The 16,088-nt window shown below is 35.3% G+C and overlaps 1 long non-coding RNA gene across 1 annotated transcript in view; it reads right to left on the minus strand.

The window, feature by feature from the left end:
• The window catches only part of LOC105507770, a 23,368-nt gene extending 7,676 nt beyond the window's left edge, over positions 1 to 15,692 (minus strand). The window contains exon 1 of the long non-coding RNA XR_001001156.1: positions 15,597 to 15,692. This is a non-coding gene — a long non-coding RNA (uncharacterized LOC105507770). The remainder of the gene's footprint in view (positions 1 to 15,596) is intronic.
• Between the last annotated feature and the right edge of the window lie 396 nt (positions 15,693 to 16,088).

Here is a 16,088-nt window from a genome sequence, read left to right on the forward strand (position 1 = left end):
TTGTGAATGGAAGTTCATTCCTGATTTGGCTCTCTGCTTGTCTGTTACTGGTGTATAAGAATGCTTGTGATTTTTGCACATTGATTTTGTATCCTGTGACTTTGCTGAAGTTGCTTAGGAAAAGAAGAAGTCAAATTGTCCCTGTTCGCAGATGATTGTATATTTAGAAAACCCCATCGTCTCAGCCCAAAATCTCCTATACTTTTTCTTTTTAAAAAATGTACAATAAATTATCGTTGATTGTGGTCACCTTGTTATGCTATTAAACGCTAGGTCTGACTTACTGTATCTAACTATATGTTTTTACCCACTAATCATCCTCATTTTTCCCAGCCACGACTATCCTTTCCAGCCTCTGGAAACTGTTATTCTACTTTATATCTCCATGAATTCAGATTGTTTTAATTTTTAGCTGCCACATGTAAGTGAGAAATGTGGGAAGTTTTTCTTTCTGTACTTGACTCATTTAACTTAATATAATGACTTTCAATTCCATGTTGTTCAGTTACCGTTGTTGCAAATGACAGGATCTCATTCTTTTTTGTGACTGAATAGTACACCATAATGTACATGTAGCACACGTTTTTATTCATTTATTTGCTGATGAACATTTAACTTGCTTCTAAGTCTTGGCTATTACGACTACTGCTGCAATAAACATGAGAATGCAGATATCACTTTGATATACTTATTTCTTTTCCTTTGGCCATATACCTAGCAGTGGGAATGTTGGATCATATGGTAGCTCTGCTTTTAGTTTTTTGAGGAACCTCTGAACTATTCTCCAGAGTGGTTGTACTAATTTACATACTCAACGACAGTAGAAGGGGTACCCCTTTCTCCACAACCTCACCAGCATTTTTTACTGCCTATCTTTTGGATAAAGTCCTTCTTTTTGTTTTTTTTTTTTTTAGTGAGATGGATATCTCATTGTAGTTTCAATTTGCATTTTCCGATGATCAATGATGTTGAGCACCTTTTCATATATCTGTTTGTGATTTATATGTCTTCTTTTGAAAAAATGCCTATCCAGATCTTTTGCCCATTTGTAAGTTGAATTATTAGATTTTTTCCTATAGATTTGTTTTAGCATCTTACATGTTTTGATTATTTATCCTTGTCAAATGGAGTTTGCAAACTTTTCTCTCATTCTATGGGTTGTCTCTTCACTTAGCTGATCGTTTCCTCTGCTATACAGAAGTTTTTTTTTTTTTTTCTGACGGAATTTCACTCTTGTAGCCCAGGCTGGAGAGCAGTGGTGAGATCTCGGCTCACTGCAACCTTCGCCTCACAGGTTTAAGCGATTCTCCCGCCTCAGCCTCCCGAGTAGCTAGAATTACAGGTGACCTCCACAATGCCTGATTGATTTTTGTATTCTTTTTTTCTTTTTTAAGTAGAGAGAGGGTTTCATCATGTTAGCCAGGCTGGTCTCGAACTCCTGACTCAGGTGATCCACCTGCCCGGCCTCCCAAAGCGTTGGGATTACAGGCATGAGCCACTGGACCCAGCCCAGAAGCTTTTTAAATTGATGTGATCCCATTTGTCCAGTATGCTTGTTGCTTATCACTCCAGAAATCTTTGACCAGTTCCATTTCCTGGACAGTTTCCCCGATACTTTCCTCTTAGTAGTTTCATAGTTTGAGGTTTTGTATTTAAATATTTAATTCATTTTGATTTGATTTTTTGTATATGGCAATTAGTAGGGGTCTAGTTTCATTCTTCTGCACATGAATTTCCAGTTTCCCCAGCACCATTTATTGAAGAGACTATCCTTTCCCCAATGTATGTTTTTTGGCACCACTGTAAAAATGAGTTTATAGTAGATGCATAAATTTGATTCTGGATTCTCTATTCTGTTTCATTTGTTGATATATATGTTTTTATGCCACTACTATATGACGTTTCAGTTACTATAGCTCTGTAGTATAATTTGAAGTCAGGTAATGTGATTCCTCCAGTTTTGTTCTTTTGCTCAGCATAGTTTTTCTGTCCTTTCATGGTGACATACAAAGTTTAGAATTTTTTTCTGTTTCTGGGATGAATGTTACTGATGTTTTGATAAAGATTGCATCAAATCTGTAGACTGCTTTGGCAGCATAAGCATTTTACCAATATTAATTCTTCCAACCCATGAACATAGAATATCTTTTCATTTTTTTGTTTCCTCTTTAATTACTTGCAACAACATTCATGGTTTTCATTGTAGAGACTTTTCACTTATTTGCTTAATTCCTCGGTGTTGAGTTTTATTTGTAGCTATTATAAATTTGATTTTTTAAAATTTCTTTTTCAGATTTTTTACTGTTGGCATATAGAAGTGCTACTAATTTTTGTAAGTTGATTTTGTATCCTGTTACTTCACTGAATTTGTTTATCAGTTCTAATAGTTTTTTGGCGGAGTCTTTAGCTTTTTCCAAAGATGAGATAAGATCATCTGCAAACGATAATTTGACTTCTTTTCTAATTGGATGTCCTTTATTTCTGTCTCTTGTCTGACTGTTTTACCTAGGACTTCCAGTAATATGCTGAATAACAGTTGCGAAAGGGGACATTCTTGCCATGCTCCAGATCTTTGAAGAAAGTCTTTCAGTTTGTCCTCATTCAGTATGAAATGAACTATGGGTTTGTCATACAGGATTTCCTTGTTTTGGGGTATGTTCCTTCTACACTAAGTTGTTTTAAGGTTTATATCATGAGGAAATTCTGAATTTTATCAAATGCTTCTCCAGAATCAATTAAAATGATCATATAATTTTTGTCCTTCATTCTATTCATATGATGTATAGCATTGATTGATTTGCATATGTTGAAGTATCCTTGCATCCCCAGGTTAAATCTCACTCGCTCATGATGAATTACCTTTTTATGTGTTGTTGAATTTGGTTTCCACTTTAGTATTTTGTTGAGGGTTTTTGCGTCAATGTTCATCAATAATATTTAATTTCCTGTGGTTTTGTGGACTTTTGTGATGTGCCTTTTTATGGTTCAGTTTAGGTATCAGTATAACACTGGCCTCATAGAACGGGTTTGGAAGTATTCTCTCCTCTGTTTTTGGAATAGTTTGGGTAGAAATGATATTGGTTTTTATTTAAATGTTTAGTAAAATTCAACGGTCAAGCCACCAGGTTCCAGGTTTTTCTATGCTGGGAGACATTTTATTACAGATTCAATCTAATTACTTACTATTGGCCTGTTTAGGTTTTGGATTTCTTCATAGTTCAACTTTGGTAGGTTGCACGTATCTAGAAATTTATCCATTCCTCCTAGGTTTTCCAATTAATAGAATATAGTTGGTCATAGTAGCCACTAATGATCCTTTTAATTTCTGCAACGTCAATTGTAATGTCTCCTTTTTCATCTCTGATTTTATTTATTTGAGTCTTCTCTCTTTTTTCTTAGATAGTCTGGCTAAAGTTTTGTCTATTTTTTTATCTTTTAATTTCATTGATCTTTTGTATTGTTTTCTTCATTTCAATTTTATTTATTTCTGCTTTAATCTTTATTACTCCTTTTCTTTTATTAATTTTGGATTTTGTTCCCTCTTGATTTACTAATTCTATAAGATGCATCATTAGCTTGTTTATTTGAAGTTTTTCTAGTTTTTTGAAATACATGTTAAAGCAATAAACTGTCCTCTTAGTACTGCTTTCACTATATTACATAGTTTTTGGTAGATTTGTTTCTTTATCATTTGTTTTAAGACATTTTAAAATTTCCTTCATAATTCCCTCATTAATCCACTGATCACTCGTAGCATATTATTTAATATGTATGTGTTTGTATCATTTTCAAAATTTATCTTGATGTTAATCTGTTTAGTTTATTGTGGTCAAAGAAGGTGTTTGGTATTACTTCAATTTTTTAAATATTTTAAGACTTGTTTTGTGGCCTAACATATGGTCAATCTTTGAGAATGATCCAAGTGCTAAGGAGTAAAATGTGTTTTCTGCAGCAGTTGAATGAAATATTCTGTAAATATCTATTAAGTCCATTTGGTCAATAGTGTAGAAGAAATCTGCTGTTTCGTTGTGGATTTTCTATCTAGACAATCTATCCGATGCTGAAAGTGGGGTGTTGATGTCTCCAGTTATTACTGTATTGGAGTCTACCTCTCTCTTTAGTTCTAGTAATATTTGTTTAGTATATCTGTGTGTTCCACTGTTGGGGAGAGTATATATTTACAATTGTCATAAACTCCTGCTGAATTGACCTGTTTATCATTATATAATGGTCTTCTTTGTCCCTTTTTATAGTTCTAATTTTGAAATCTATTTTGTCTTATATAAATATAACTACTCCTCCTCCTTTTGGTTTTCTTTGCATGAAATACCTTTTTCCATTCCATTATTTTCAGCCTATGCAGATCTTTATAGGTGGTATTTGTTTCTTGTAGGCAATAGATCCTTGAGTCATGTAATTATTATTTTTTTCTCCTATCAGCCATTCCGTATCTTTTGATTGAAGAGTATAGTCTCTTTACATTCAATGTCAGTATTAATAAGGAGACTTGCTCTTTCCATTTTGCTATTTGATTTCTAGTTGTTTTGTGGTCTTCTCTTACTTCTTTCCTTCCTTCCTGTCTTTTTTTAGTGAAAGTATTTTTCTCTAGTGCTTTGTTTTAATTTCTTGCTTTTTTATTTTTTGTGTAATCTCTTGTATGTTTTTTCACTTAAGAAAACCATAAGGCTTACAAATAATACCTTACAACCCATTATTTCAAATTGACAAGAATTTAACACTGAATACAAAAGCAAACCAACAAACATGCAAGGAGCATACTTACCAAAACCCTAGAATTTATCCCCCTGCTTTTTAATTTTTTGTTGTCTCTATTTGTAACTTATGTACTGTCTCTGACTTTAAAAGTTGTTGTAGTTATTATTTTCGATATGCTCATCTTTTAGTCTTCATATTCAAAATATAAGTAGATTACATGGTAATCATGGTGTTAAAATACTCTTTTTTTCCATCTACTCACTATCACCAGTGAGTTTGTACCTTCAGATGATTTCTTATTGCTCATTAACATCTTTTTATTTCAAAATGAAGAAGTACCTTTACCATTTCTTATAGGATAGGTCTAGTGCTGATAAAATTCCTCAGTTTTCGTTTGTCTGAGAAAGCCTTTATTTCTCCATCAAGTTTGAAAGACAATTTTTGGCCAGATATATTATTCTAGAATAAATTTGCTTTTTCTTCAGCCTTTAAATATGCCGTGCCACTCTCTGCCAGCCTATAGTGTTTACACTGAAAAGTCTGCTGCCAGATGTATTTGGAGTTCCATCGTATGTTATTTGGTCATTTTTTCCTGCTACTTATACAATTATTTCTTTATCCTTGACCTTCAGGTGTTTGACTACATCTTGAGATAGTCTTATTTGGGTTAATCTTCTTAGTTTTCTGTAGCCTTCTTGTTCTTGGATATTGATATCTTTTTCTTGGTTTTGAGGTTCTCTGTTATTATCCCTTTAATTAAACTTTCTTTTTTTCTCCCTCTACTTCCTCTTTAAGTCCAATAACTGTTAGATTTGCCCTTTTGAGGCTGTTTTCTAGATCTTGTAGGCATGCTTTATTCTTTCATAGTCTACATTCATTTGTCTTTTGTGACTATGTATTTTCAAATGGCCTGTCTTCTGCTCTATCAATTTTTCTGATAAGAGATTCTGATGCATTCTTTAGTATGTCAATTGCACTTTTCAACTCTAGAATTTCTGCTTGATTCTTTGTATTTATTTCAGTCTCTTTCTTAAATGTATGTGATAGGATCCTGAATTCCTTCTTTTTGTTATCTTGAATTTTGTTGAGGTTTCTCAAAACAACTATTTCACATTCTCTGTCTGAAAGGTCACTTATCTCTGTCTCTCTAGGATTGATCACTAGTACCTTATTTATTTCGTTTGGTGAGTTCATGTTTTCCTGGATGCCTTGATGCATGTAGATGTTCACTGGCATCTGAGCATTGAAGAGTTAGGTATTTACTGTAGTCTTTACAGTTTGGGCTTGTTGTCCTTCTGGGGAAGGATTTCTGGGTATTTAAAAAGATGTGGGTGCTGTGATCTAAGTTTTTGGTCACTGCAGCTATATCTATAATAGGGAGCTTCTTAGGCCCAGTAACACTGTGGCTCTTTCACACTTGTGGTACTGCCTTAGTGGTCTTGGATAAGATCTGCAAGAATTATCTGGTTTACCAGGTGGATAACTCTCATTTGCTTTCCTTACTTTCTCTGAAACAAATGGAGTGTGTCTCTCTGCTCTGAGCTGTTTGGTCCTGGAGGAGGGGTGAACAAGCACCCTTGAGGCCACTAGCACTGGGACTTCTGAGACAGACCTGCAGCCAGCACAACATTGGGTCTTTCCCAAGGCCCACAGTAATCACTGGCTGGCCACTGTCTATTTTTTCTCAAGGCTATAGGGCTCTACAATCAGAAGAAGGTGAAGCCAGCTTAGCTAGTGTCCTTCCTTTCAGAGCAGCAATTTACCCCCAGCTCTGAGTGCATCCAGAGATGCCATCCTGGAGCCAGTGCCTGGAGTCTGAAACCTCAGGAATCTACTTGGTGTTCTATTTCTACTGCAACTCACCTGGCACCCAAGTCTAAAGACAAAGTCTCTTCCACTCTTTCCTCCCCTTTTCACAAGCAAAGGATCCTCTCCCCGTGGCCTCCACCACAATAGGCCCATGGCAAGTACTGCTTGGCTACCCCTGATGTTCACTAAAAGCCCAAGGGCACTTCAGTTAGCTTTTGGTGAATGCTTCCAGGCTTGGGACTCTCCCTTTAGGTCAGTGGGCTCCCCTATGGCCCAGGGCAGATCTAGAAATGCCATCCAAGAGCCAAATTCTGGAATCAGGGATCCCAAGAACTTGCTTACTGATCCACCCTTCTGTGGTTGAGCTTGCATCTAAACTACAAGACAAAATCCCCTTTAATCTTCCCTCCCCTTTCTTACTGATCTCCCTTCTGTATTTGAGCTGGTATGTAAACTACAAGACAAAGTCCCCTTTACTCTTCCTTCTTCTTTACTCAAGAGGAAACAGTTTCTCCCTGTAGCCATTGGAGCTGGAAATGTTCTGGGTCATGCCTGAAGCCAGTACATCTCTGAGTTTGACCCAAGGCTCATGGTGAGTATTGCCTGGCTACCACTGCTGATTATTCAGGGCCCAAGGGCTTTTTAGTGAGCAAGCGATGAATTTTTCCAGGACTTGGTCCTTCCCTTCAAGACACAGGTTTCCCTTCAGGACCGCAGTATGTACAGAAAAGTCACCTGGGAGCTTTGACCTGGAATGGGGTCCCAGGGCTCAGTCTGGTACCCCTTTCTCCTGTGGCTGAACTGGTATCCATGTTGCAAGACAAAGGCTTCTTTACTCTTGCCTCTCCTCTCCTCAATCAGAAGGAAGGAGTCTGTTTTGTAGCTGCAAGTTGTACTCCCTGAGTACATGTGCCCCCCAGGTCTACTGGCTCCACTCCCAGAACAGCACCAGGACTTATCCAGGAACTGCAGACCTTGTGGCTGAGACTGCCTTTCAAGTTTATTTAGAATCCTAAACCTCTTTTTTTTTTCTCTCTCTCTCTCTTTTTCTTATTATCATACTTTAAGTTCTAGGGCACATGTGCACAACGTGCAGGTTTGTTACACATGTATACATGTGCCATGTTGGTGTGCTGCACCCATTAACTCATCATTTACGTTAGGTATATCTCCTAATGCTATCCCTCCCCTATCCCCCTACCCCACGACAGGCCCCGTTGTGTGATATTCCCCATCCTGACATAGGCATGGGCAAGGACTTCATATCTGAAACACCAAAAGCAATGGCAACAAAAGCCAAAATAGACAAATGGGATCTAATCAAACTAAAGAGCTTCTGCAAAGCAAAAGAAACTACCATCAGAGTGAACAGGCAATCTACAAAATGGGAGAAAAATTTTGCAGTCTACCCATTGACAAAGGCTAATATCCAGAATCTACGAAGAGCGTAAACAAATTTACAAGAAAAAAATCAAACAACCCCACCAAAAAGCTCGCAAAGGATATGAACAGACACTTCTCAAAAGAGGATATGTATGCAGCCAACAGGCACATGAAAAAAATATTCATCATCACTGGCCATCAGAGAATCCTAAAACTCTTTAGCCAATGGTGTGAGGCTTGCTGGAACTCAAGCTCTGACCACTGGGAGAGGTGATTCCCCTTGGTTAGGGCTGGTCTATACACTTCCTCTGTAGGCGCTAAGTTCTTCCTGCTGTTGATTTCCACTGTGACAGGGCAGCATTGAGTCCCAGTGCAAAGTCCCAGAATCACTGCACTCTCCCTCCTCCAGTGCACAGGTTCTCTCTCATCACCATGTGGCCACTGCTGGAGGACGGTGGAGATTGACCTTGGCAATTCAAAACTGTCTTTTCTAGCCTGTTCAATGCCCCTTTTGGTGATATGAAGTTAAAACTAGGCACTATGATCTCTGACCTAATTGTAGGCTGTTGTAAAAGCGCTTTTTTTGGGTGTGGATAGTTGTTTAATTTGGCGTTCCCATGAAAAAGGTGATCAGTGGAGGCTGTTAGTCAGTCATCTTGCTCTGCCTCCAGTCAACTGATTTTTGATGAAGGTACCAGAAACACACAATGGAAAAATGACAGTCTCTTCAATCAGTAGTGTGGGGAAAACTGGATATTCATATACAGAAGATTGGAATAGACCGTCATCTCCTATAGTATACAAAAATCAGGCCAGGTGCGGTGGCTCACGCCTGTAATCCCAGCACTTTGGGAGGCCAAGGAGGGTGGATCACCTGAGGTCAGGAGTTCAAGACCAGCCTGGCCAACATGGTGAAATGCTGTCTCTATTAAAAATACAAAAAAATTAGCCCTGCATGGTGGCAGGTGCCTGTAATCCCAGCTACTCAGGAGTCTGAGGCAAGAGAATCACTTGAACCCAGGAGGCAGAGGTTGCAATGAGCTGAGATGCACCATTGCACTTCAGCCTGGGTAACAGGAAGGAGATTCTGGAAAAAAAAAAAAAAAGATGGAAAATTTCAATGTAAGATATGAAAATGTAAAACTACTAGAAGAAAATATAGGGGAAACACTCTATGACATTGTTCTGGGAGATGATTTCTCGCATATTACCCCAAAGGCATAGGTATCAAAAACAAAAATAAACAAATGAGATTACATCAAATGAAAAAGCTTCTGCACAGCAAAAGAAATAATCAAAAGAGTTAAGACACTACCTATGAATGGAATATATTTTCAAACCATACATCAGTATGTTGAAGAAATAACTGCACTCACATTTGTTGCAACACTCTTCACAGTAGTCAAGATATAGAATACATCTAAGTGTCCATTAATGTATAAGTAGATAAAGAAAATGTGGTATATATACACAACATAGTACTATTTGGGCTTAAAAAAAGTAGAAAATTCTGTTATTTTTGACAACATGGAAGACATTTTATTAATTGAAATAAACCAAACACGTAAATGCTGAATGACTACACTTATATGGAAATTCTCATTTTAAAAAAGCTTACAGTTCATAAAAGTAGACAGTGAAATGGTAGTCACCAGAAGCTGGAGGGTGGGAGACTGGAGACATGTTGGTCAAAGGAGACAAAATTTCAGTTAAGTAGGAGAAATAAATTGAAGAAATCTAAAATATATCGTGTAACCCATAGTTAATAACAATATGTTGTATACTTGAAAATTACTAAGAGAGTAGATTTTAGGCATTCTTATCATAAAAATATATGTGTGTGAAGTAGGGAATTTTATTTAGCCATTCCACACTGTGGACAAATATTAAAATGTCATGTTCTGTGCCATAAATATATACAAATTTTACTTATCAATTTAGAAAGTAAATACGTTAAAAATGTGATTAGTTCTTACCAAAAAAAGTTCATCACAATCGTTATAAAAGTACGTTTGTTGGAAGAGTATAATGAGTAGTTTGCTGGATAATGCAATACGTTTTATAGATCTTAATGACACCATTATCCTGGTCTTTAGATTTAACTCGAAGCTTGAATTTTAAGTGAGTAATTTCAAAATATTTTGCAGAGATATTAGTCCCATCTTATGAAATATCTCTTGTGAAATGTCTAAAAGTTTCCCTGAAAGAAAAATGGTTGATTTTATCTTCATCTAGATTCACTTATGAGCCAATTTTTTCATTATTTGCTTTTCCTTTTTTTATTATTAGACCTGGGCCATTCTGAATCAAAAGCAATTAAAAATGCAATTTGATTGGACTAATTAGTTCATATTGTGTATTGAAAAGTTTCATGAAAGTAATACATCAGTGATTGGAGATAATAGTGGAATAAGCACCACTTGGTGTGACTTTTTTATGTTTTCTAAAGTTTTGAACAAAGACTTCAAGCTTGTATACTCACTATATAGTTATGAATACACATGTACTTTTTTACAAAAAAGCTTTCAAAACTTCTTATGTACACTACAAAAACATTGAAATAGAGACAACTTTCTAACTTCTTAACACGTGATAACAATCAGAATGTCTTTGAGAATGTGGCTCAGTTCTCCTCTAAAGATGTTCTTGAGGGGCAAATAATCAATGCCCTCTATTTTGGGGGGAATTTCAACATCACATGGAAAAATATCAGAGTTAGATGGTGGTTATTGTTTATAAAAATAGACAAGTTTGGAAGTAAGAATTTAATATTTTGCAGGGAATTCATATCCCAGAAAGCATAACCACAAAGAACAACTTCCAAAAACTTGTTAGAGTGGTTAGCCACTCTAGAGGGGCTCTCTTTTGTTAAAGTTGTTTTATTTTGTTAAGAAGATCTGCAGTGTAAATTGAATTCTTGTATGACAATAGAAAGTGGCATGCTTTTTATTTTGAAAGTGAATAAACAATTGTACAAATCTCGATTTAAGTGAATAAGAGAGGCACTGATGAAGTACCCTTAGAGGTGTTATTTAAATTTATATTACAGAGTTCTTTCTTTTCCCACCTCACTCAAATATCTATGACATTTGTTACCTAAAGTTACTTATAAGTTTGTTTAGCCTTTTCTCTTAATTAAATTTATCTTACTTTTTCATCCGAACATTATAAATGGTAATACTCTATTGTAAATCCTTGACAATAGAAGAACCATTAAAAGGTCCAATGACAATTATAATTCCAAACTAAAGTCCCTTGTCTTTGAAATGTCCCAGAGAAATGAAGAATATTTGAAAGTATATTATAACATCTTCAATAATTAGCAAACTTTACTCAAAATGTTAAGTAAGTTTGGCCAAAACAAATTTTCTCCAGTTCATAGTAGTGAATATGATCTTTTCAGAACATTCACAAGACCAAAAAGTTATTTTTTACACTTGTATCATGAAACTACTCAAGCTTAAGAGGCCCTTTCCAAAATAAAAACAAGAACAACAAAAATAACAATAACCACTCTGCTAGTTCATAATGACACTTGATAAACATGACACGAAAATGTACAAGGCTCTCTTTTGCTAGAAATAGGAAAGACAATGCAGTAATTGCATATGCATCACATTGTGTTATGCCAAAAATAATGTAGCAAGAATTGCCAAAAGTTGCCAGTGCCTGTTATATCTCTGCTTGCTAAAATTCACTCTTGAGTTCTCAACCCTATATTCACTCTTATCCCCACTAATCAGAAATCTGAATTTCTGTCTTATATTTACAAATCAATAAAATATTTCTCTCAATTTCTCTTCTTCCCATCCAACTCTCTTTTTTAGCCATTCTCTCTTTGACGGTTACTCTCCTACTTCCAGATCACTACCCACTGATTTATTTATCTATTCCTGTAAGGTCTTAGCTTCTGGCATTAACAGACTCTGTCCTTTAACTTCTTGGCAACATTTTGCATGTTATTTGAGCCCATTATTTCTATTTTCAAATTTTCCTCACTTTCCAAGCACCACTCTGTCTGGTCTTCAGTCTTCTTTACATGTTTTTCTTTTATCAGCTCTACAAAAATAGTAATGTTCCTTGTTATTTATTCTAAGCTCTTGTCTCCCTTCACATTACACATTAAATCTGGCAAATCAATATGCTATAATGGCTTTAATTCTCAGCTATGAGCTGTGAATGAGCACACCTTTATCTCCATACTGGTCCCACATGTTTGGCTGACTACTTTTCCTTTCCTTTTGGATGTTTTAGAAACATTTCAAATTCAACATGTTCAAATCTGGACTGTCATTTTCCTCTAAAGTGTTCTTTATTTATAGCCGTATCTATTTACACAAGCCAGAAACCTGTAAGTTAAGCTTGTCTCCTAACTTGTCTGCATTTCTTTTAAACACTCATCAAGAACAAATATATCTTGAATAATCTACTTTTCTGCATATTCACAGCTACCTCCTGCCATTTCTCTCCTGTGATCTTAATTGGACATAGAGTTTTTCTCTCCACCTGTCGATTTGAAAACAAAGATTTTATTTTGTCACACATAACTATTCCGTAAGAGCTTCATAATAAGTTTCAACTAGTTGAAGATCACTTACAACACCTCCCTCTACTCATAATCTAAGCCCAGATGTTCTGTACTTTTTCAGGTTTTAATTCCTGCCTTGCTTTCTTTCACATCCATCATTTTGCATTCGGATTTCTTCCCAGTTGAGTGTTTTCCACATTCTCTGTCTGTTCAATTCCAAAACACCAGATTTTAGTCCTGGATTTAATGTCATTTGTCCTGAGAGATCTTGTCTGATATTATTGTTTCTAAATGCTTATCTTTATTTACGAAAATGCACTATTTATAGTGAGCTAGAGGGAAGATGATGAAGTGGTAGTTACCAGGAATTCTTACTTTCCCCCAGACAATAATTGCGCTAGCAGAAACTCTGATGTAACTATTTTGGAACTTCATTCCTTCAGCTCATGGCTTGCTAATAACTGCTCATCCCCTATGCAGCAGCCTCATGGCAGGCAGACAGATATGTTCTCACTTCTGGAGCAGTTTGCATGCATATTGTGACAGCTGGGGTGGGCAATTAGGACCCTGTTGTACACATATCAGGAATCTGTGCTCTGATCACTGATTGCTCCTTTTGATCTTGAAGGTACAGACACAGAGGCAGACCACCATTGCAGCAAGCTCCTCTCTCTGTGGCTTCAGTGACTTTCAGGCGATTTGATAGGTCAAGTCCTTCTCCACCACCTTGTTTTTCTTTTTCCTTGTTGGTAGTGTAGCAATTTAAAAACTAGAACATTCAAAAGAAATGATACATAAAGAGGTATTTAAAAGACTATTATGTATATACCCAGAGAAACACAAGCTTAGAAGAGATCTCAGAAGACTGTGAGTTTTCACTGTTGACTGGTTCCTGGCACAGAAAGACATTAAAAATGTAATTTTAATAACCAAATGGTAAAATATTAAACCTTGGGAAAGGGAGAGAATTTGATCTCCAGAGTTACCACCTTTTAAGATTCAAATGTCCAGTTTTTAAGAAAAAAAGAAATTACAAAGCATACTAAGAAACAGGCCAATAGGGCCCATTCAGTAGGAAATAAATAAATCAATAGGCCCTATTCCTGAGAAAAACCAGATAGTGAACTACCTGGACAAAGACTTTAAAATATCTATTTTAAAGATGTTCAAAGAGCTAAAAGAAGATGTGGATAAAGTCAGAATAAAAGTATAAACCAAATGAAAATATAATAAAGAGATAGAATATATTTAAAATTACCAAAAACACATTCAAGAGATAAAAAGTATACAATAAATGAAATTTAAAAATCACTTGAGGGATTCAAAGGCAGATTTTAGCAGGCAGAAGAGACAGTAAGTGAATTTGAAGATAGAGAAACTAAAATGATGTAGCCTGGGAAAAATTTAAAAAGTTATAAAGAAAATGGATGAAGCCTAAGGTTCCTGTTGAACCATTTTAGACCATAAAATGAATCAATAAGTGCATTCTGGAAGACTCCAAAGGAGGAGAGGAAGAGAAAAGGATCAGAAAAATTATTTGAATAATAATGGACCCAGACTCTCCAAATCTGATAAAAGACAAAAATAAAAACATCCAAGAAGCTTAATGATTCCAAGCAAGATAAGCTCAAAGAGACCCACATTAAGACATGTTATAATCCAACTGTCAAAAACCGAAGGCAAAGAGAGTATCTTGAAATCAATAAAACAGAAACAAGTCATCATACACACACAAGGAATCCTCAGGAAGATTATCAGCCGATTTCTCATCAAAAACCTTGGATTCAGGAAACATTGGATCAATATATTCAGGAAAAATAAAACAAAACAAAAGCAACAAAAAAATGAAATGCTGTCAACCAAGAATCCTATGCCTGAAAAAATTTTCTTCAAAAATGAGGGAGAAATTCAGACATTCCCAGATAAATAAAAGCTGAGGAAATTTATTACCACTAGATCTGCCTGTAAGAACAGTTAAGGGAGACCTTCAAGTTGAAATAAAAGAAAAAAACAATAAACAGTAACCTGAAACCATATGAAGAAATACAGATCTGTAGTAAAGGTGAATCTATACATAATTATAAAGTGTATTATATGTAGCTTTTATTTATAACTACACTTTTCTACATGATTTAAGAGAATAATGCATAAAAATATCACTTCATGTTTGGGGATGCACAATGCATAAATATATAATTCATGACATCAGTAACTGGAAGGTGGTTAATATGACCCTGTTTAGAAGTAGAAATTTTGTATGTTATTAAATTTAAGCTGTCAATAATTTAAATTCAAATATATTTAGAAAGTTAAATGTAATCCCAATGGCAACCACAAAAAGTAGCTATAGAACATACATGGAAGGAAATAAGAATTAAAACATTTCACTGCCAAAATGTAGTTAAACACAAAAGGACACAATAATGCAAAAACTGAGAGACAAAAATCTTGAAGGCATACAGATATACAAGTAGCAAAATGACAGACATCTCCTCTTATAAGTAATTACTTTAAATATAAATGGGTTAAACTCGTCAGTAAAAAGACAGACATTAGCAGAATGGCTAAAAATCAATAAAGATTCAAAGATATACTAAATACAAAAGGCTCATTTTAGATGTAAAGACATAAGGTTGAAAATGGAAGTATGGAAAAAGATATTCTGTGTGAATATTAACTGCCTTAGTCAATTTTTTGGTTCTATACAGAATACCACAGAGTGGGTAATTAATAAAGAAAAGAACTATATTTCTTACAGTTTTGGAAGGGGTGAAGTTCAAAGTCAAAGAGCCCTCACCTGGTAAGAATCTTTGTGCTGTGTTATCTCATGGTAGAGGGGCAAAGAAAGAATGAGAGAATCCAAACTCATCCTTTACATCAGTTACCCCCTCTCAAGATAACAAATCTACTCCTAGAGTAATGGCATTAATTCATTTACAAGGGCAGAATCTTTATGACCTAATCACCTCTTAAAGGTCCCACTTCTCAACACTTTTGCATTGGGGATTAAGTTTCCAACACACGAACTTTTGGGGACACATTGAAGCTATAGCAGTAACCAAAAGACAGCAGAGGTGGCTATACTAATATCAGAAAAAATTGACTTTAAGTCAGAAAAGATTACAAGTGGTTCATATGAGACTGACAAATTCATACTTACCAATAGAAACTGTCTCTATAGCAAATGTAAATGTTGGTAAAATATTTCTCATGCCTGAAATAATCCATTCTGATTTTCTTATTTCCATGATTTGCTTAAAATATGGGTTTGTTGTATTGCAGAAAAAAAATACTAAAGATAAATCATTGATTACATATTTACAAAAATGTTTAACACAGCAAGAAAATATGACAATTCCAGGCATTTACACATAATAAGCATCAGATAAGCAATTATCATATTATCAAGCCATCAACTTTTGAGTGTATACCCGAAAGAAGTGAAGCCTGTGATAAATGTACATATGTACAACCATGTTCAAAACATCAGTATTCATGATAGTCAAAAGATGGAAGCAGTGTGAATACTCATTGAAAGATTAATGGATAAAGAAAATGTAATATATACATACAATGGAATATTATTTAGGATTAAAAAGGAAGGATTTTTGCCGGGCGCGGTGGCTGAAGCCTGTAATCCCAGCACTTTGGG

This window comes from Colobus angolensis, unplaced genomic scaffold (genome assembly GCF_000951035.1).
Source record: "Colobus angolensis palliatus isolate OR3802 unplaced genomic scaffold, Cang.pa_1.0 Scaffold153, whole genome shotgun sequence".
Taxonomy (NCBI): Eukaryota; Metazoa; Chordata; class Mammalia; order Primates; family Cercopithecidae; genus Colobus; species Colobus angolensis.